The sequence below is a fragment of the Parus major genome, chromosome 19 (genome assembly GCF_001522545.3).
Source record: "Parus major isolate Abel chromosome 19, Parus_major1.1, whole genome shotgun sequence".
NCBI classification, from domain to species: Eukaryota; Metazoa; Chordata; class Aves; order Passeriformes; family Paridae; genus Parus; species Parus major.
In genome coordinates, this window is record NC_031787.1 from 7443985 (window position 1) to 7449448 (window position 5464).

Consider the following 5464-nt stretch of genomic DNA (forward strand, 5'->3'; position numbering starts at 1 on the left):
TAATATGTAAAAGTTACAATAGTTTAAAACAAACTTCAGGAAGTATAATAATTGAGTGCAGGAAATGCCATTTTTTCTGGAATTAGATTTAAAAACTTTTGTCTTTCTAGTATGTATTGATCTCTATCTGAATGGTAAATGTATGGAGGGTATTCAGATACTTTTAAGAGGAGGATAAGACAAAATCTGGTGTTATCTTTAAAAAGGAAAAAACCCCTGTGATCTATTGGAGTTGCACAAAACTTATGATGTGTACAGACTTTACAGTCTAATGCAGAGCAGAATGGAGTGGTTTGGAAGCAAAGTTTTGTTTGTACAATGCACAGAAACCAAGATTTGGAAAAGAATCCCTGAAGGCCAGAAATCTCTGAAGGATGGGAGCAGAGAGATGTTCTGAGATAGAATGAGACCATCTTTGTCAAATGTTTGTCACCTTCAAAAGCTTCACTGGGAGAGATTCCAGAGGCTCCCTGGGCAGCCCTGCTCGAGTTGTGCTGCTCCTGGAGCTGGAAGAGTTTTCACCTTGGTGCAGGTTCAGCCCATTTCTCGTTGTGCAGTTATTCAGTGAGGAAGCATCAAACACGCGTTGAAAGCTTTGGGAGGAGACAGCTCCGGTAACAATGCAGAGTTAAATTTAGTGCAAACCTTCAGAAGAGGAGAAACAGCTGCTGAAAGACAAGGGAGGGCAGCTCTTTATTGTTCCTAACCTCTCTTCTCTGGAGCTGTCATAGTGAGAAATAATGTATTGAAAATAAGAATTGCATAGATATCAAACCCTGAACAGCCATCAGCTTCTGTGTCCAGACCCTGTCCTCCTGCAGCCACACAGCAATAAAATTCCTCATCTGGCTGGAGGTGCCTTCTGGTTACAGCCAAACCTGTGGGGAGGCCTGGGAGAAAAAAAAAACAACCTGAAAAGGATATTTTTATCACTGCTGTCTTAGTTCCAAAAGAATCAGTGGAAGCTTGATTACATTTGATTACTTTGCTTGAAAATAATAACAAAAAAGAGGGTTTCTAATGAGAAAAAAGAAAAAAACTATCTCAGCAATGAATGAGAAGTGCCTGATGTACATGACAGACTCTGGTACATTTCCTGCATTGTTGAATTGAATTGTGAGGCTCCTTGGAGCAGGTTGTAACATGTGCCTTGTGCGTAAATGGATTCCAGAAGCAATTAGGAATACGCATGGAAGAAAGCTCTGCAACAAGAATTGATTTAATTATTCCAAGAATTGAAAACAAGATATTAATGGTGAAGAAACACCCAACCAGCTCTGGAAATCCATAAACTGGAATCTGGGCTATGAGTCATTAGAATTGTTCTGATTTTTTTCTTTTCCTGGTCACTTCTGGTCACTCTCAGAAAACAGTGTTGTGGATTCAGGTGGATGTTTATTCTGGCCTAAAATAGCTTTATTCAAGTTGGTAGAGACCTTGGGAGATCCATAGTCCATCCTCCTGCTCAAAGCAGGATTTGATCCAGACCAGCTTGCTTGGGAATTTGTCCAATCTCAAAATCTTTCAAGGAGGAGTGGAGATTTCCCTGCCTCTCTTGGCCTGTTGCACTGCTCAGTTATTCCCTCAGAGAGAGCTTTTTGTTTGTTTTGTTTCCTTCAGTGCAGTGAGAATTCCTCCTGTTTAATTCCTGAGCACAGTCCCTTGCCCACCCAGCCCCTCCATGAGGAGCTGTTTCCATCTCCTCAGGATCCTGGGGGTGCCAGGGATCTGCTGCTGTGCCCCAGTTTGAATTTGCCCTTTTCCAGGCTCAATGAGCCCATCCCCAGCTCCTCCTCCTGGACTCCTCTCCCACCTTCCCTTCCTGGTGCCCCTCTGCTGAACTGGTTCCACTTCAGCCAGTTTATTACTGGGGGTCCAGAACTGGGCACCTCAATTTTGTCACTCCCTGTCACCTCAGGAGTGACTCTGAGTCAAATCTTGCTGGCCCCTATTAGAGACAGGGCATGGGATTAAACTGCTGCCTGAGTTTAGATGATTAACCTGATTTTCTGGGTACCTGGATCTTTATATTCTTGTCATCTTAAAGCACTGTACAAAGGCTGTCCAATACTCATGCAGGTCTGCCCATGGTTTTAAATTATTATTATTAATATTCAGTTAAAAGGCTTTTCAGAATTGGCCCCTTTCAATGAAAAATTTCCATCCACTTTCTAATCTCTTGAATCCAACTTAGAGGTAAAGGTTCTACACAGAGAAAAGAAAATAAACCCATCAGAGTTAGGCAGTAAAGAAATAAATACATTATGGACTGTAAAAGGGTGTTAGTATTCCATTGCAGTCTTTAATTCTTTTTTTTTCCTTTTACTCTACCAGCTATTCCAACTAAATTAAGTACCTTTTATGTGTGGTATCAACACAGAGTGGATATTAATTTGTCTCTTGAGTTTGAGTAAAGAATATAGTTAATATACTAACTTTACAGTGAGGTCTTGCTATAAAATATTTATCTCTGGAATGAAACTGATTATTGAAGGGACACGGTGCTTAGATGTTCAATGAAATGGAACAAATATATATTTCAGTAATCCTGCAGTGGTTTGTTTAAACAAATTAAATCAATTGAGGTGTAGGTGGTAGCTTTAGTAAGGTATGAGACTTTCTAGACATCAAATAAGTGACACAAAAACAAGACTCTCTTTATAATGGAAGGGAATTTTTTTAAACTTTTTGTAGAGTCCCAAATTCAATGTAATTTTTATTATTCGGATATTTTTCAAATTTCCATCAAACATTACAAACATTTGACCTTTGAAGAGAGACTTTTTTCCTCAACTTTGATTTTGTGCATTATAAAACACTCCTGTTATTTTTAACCTGTGTTTTGCTACAGAATTACCAAAAGAAAACTTACTGGGTTATCAAAATTATGAAAGTGCCACAGGGTTACTTTAGTTTTAGTAAAATTCCTTTCCTCCTTCTCCCTGCAGGTCTAACCATGGTGGGGAGGGGGCTTTGCTTTTCCTTGCCAGGTATTTGTCTAATCTGATGATTCAGAACCCATAAATAACATAGATGGGCCTGGCATGGGCTGGCAGTAAGGGAATATTCTTTTTTAAGTGGCCAAAATGCTTTAGAACCAGCCTTTGCAGGGCTGCAGGTCCCTCAAATTTCTTGAGTCTTTCTGTTATGAAAAATAGGCTTTTAACTTTATTTTGTTCTGTGCACTGGGAACATTCATGATGTACCAGCACAATGAAAATAATGGTGTGGGGCACGATTCAGAGGGTGGGGGCCAACCTCCAGTGCCTTTCCAGCCCCCTGTGTGTGTGTATTTCAAATACAATCATTAGCCATGTTTCATCAGCTCTGTTCCTTATTGTACTTAACCTGGGGTCACTGTAATATTTCTTAGTTTTAATGCTTCCAGATTTATGAAAGGGTTGCTGATAAATTCTTTTAATCCAATATGGCTTATTGATTCATGTATTTGAAAGATCTTTAATATCCTCTTTGTACCTTTGATTCCTTAAGTGTTGCAAAAAGGCAGAAATTGGTAATTGTTGATAACAAGATCTCTGGGCCTCAGAACTGTGTCTCATTCATTTAAAGAGGATTAAAGGAGGCAGGAGCTCACAGAGCAGGAGCCAGGACAGAACAAAACCACAAATAGAATTATGGAGAGAACACACAATAGGTGGTTTAAGCATGTCTGTTGTAACAACAGGACTTGGGTAATCACGTGTCCCACCCTGGGAGAGGGCAGCTCACTTGTAAAAGAACCCCTGGCTTCAACTGCAGTGATCAAACGCCTCCTGAATTACAGATGTTTACTTTCATCAGTTTATTTGATTAGGGGCACAATGGGAGGATGGCGTGCTAAAGGGAAAAAGCGTTTTGTGCAGGAAGGAAAAACTTGCTGCTACTGGAGAGCCTCTTAATTCCTATCCAAACTAAAACTGTGCATCTCTCCTGCATGAACTGAGTCAGCACTGAATTGTATTAAAACCACTAAAAGGATGAAGGAATTAGAAAAGTACAAAAGCAAAACTTGTCCAGGCACAGAGCGTTTCAACGTAAAAATGATGAACCAATTAGTTCATGAAGTGACCATCCAGGAAGTGCCAGGAGCTGCTCCAAGCACAACAGTTAGAGCAGAAAGAGCTCAGGCTTTTTTTTCCTTGTTCTTTTTCATATTCCTTTTTGATGTTTTCTAGAGTTCCAACATTTTTTCCCCGTTTTTCCATCAGAAAACCCATTCAGCTTGGCAATGTTCTGCTGAATAATTCATTTAGATCCATCCCCAGAGAGGCCTGAGTAATCTGACAGCTCTGCACCTCCTAATGAACAGCCCAGGTAGTGCTGCCTCTGATGTGAGCTTTGCACTTCTCAGCTGGGATTGAGAGTCACATCAAGCTCTCCAGGTATTCTCCTGATCTGGAAAAACTGGCCCTGGCAGCTCTTCTGTGACCTGTTTAGCAGGTCACTCATTAGAGAGGTTCCATGTGAGGAAATACAAAGAAATCACCAAAGAAAGGAGGAGTTGCACACTCACCCTACATCCCTGGGGTATTTTCTGTGTGTGGGGGGATAAGAACACTCAGATCCACTCTGCCAGCGTGTGGGCACGACTCAGAACACCAAACTCACTCATGGAGGGAAAAGCTTTATTGCTCTTGCAGTGTACCTGGGTAAATTCCTCTTCAGCCATGGCTAAGAAGGGGGAAGGATGATTTTATCCTCTTTGGGTGCACAGAATTGTGTTACAGGATGGTATAATGCCCAACTTTGATTGTTACCAGACATGTGCATTTTTTTGCTATCAAGAATTTGCAGTAAACCCAGCGTGAGTTGATGTGAGTTGCTGTGGTGTCCAGCCAGAGTGGTTTCCCAGGGAACACTGTGCCAGATCTTTCAAGCAATAAGGATATCTGCCTGATAAGTTATTTTTCTCTCTGGAATCTAAGGTTCAGATCCTTCTGTCAGCCTGCATGTTCTCCAATTGCATTCCAGATTTAGCTAATGATCTTGCAATGCTTCAGACAGAAAGTGGAAGTGAGCACATGAAGTGCCAAAAGAAACTCTGAAAGAAGTCTCGATGTAGCACAGCAATAATTCATGGCTGATGACATTACCAGAAGTGATGAGTTTCACACACACACACACATTGAGAGGAGATGTATTGTTTCACAAAATGGAAAGCTGCAAAATCAATAGGAACAGCTATGGGAGAGAGTGCCAGGACCAGCCATGGCATCCTCCTGGAATTTAAAAAGCAAATGTTGCCTGATGGTTTTGTTTCTAGAGCATTTTGTTGTCAAACCCATCACAGCTCCCCATGATCCACTGTAATTCCTACATTTGGGAATACAGAACATGGATCTGGTTTCACTGGTGCCAGAGCTGTGCTGAGATACTGATACCAGCTGACTTTGGTCACTGTGAATACGTGCCAGGTGCTTCCCATGACTGACATGAGAATGGCAGAACAGATCCAGGAGGGAAT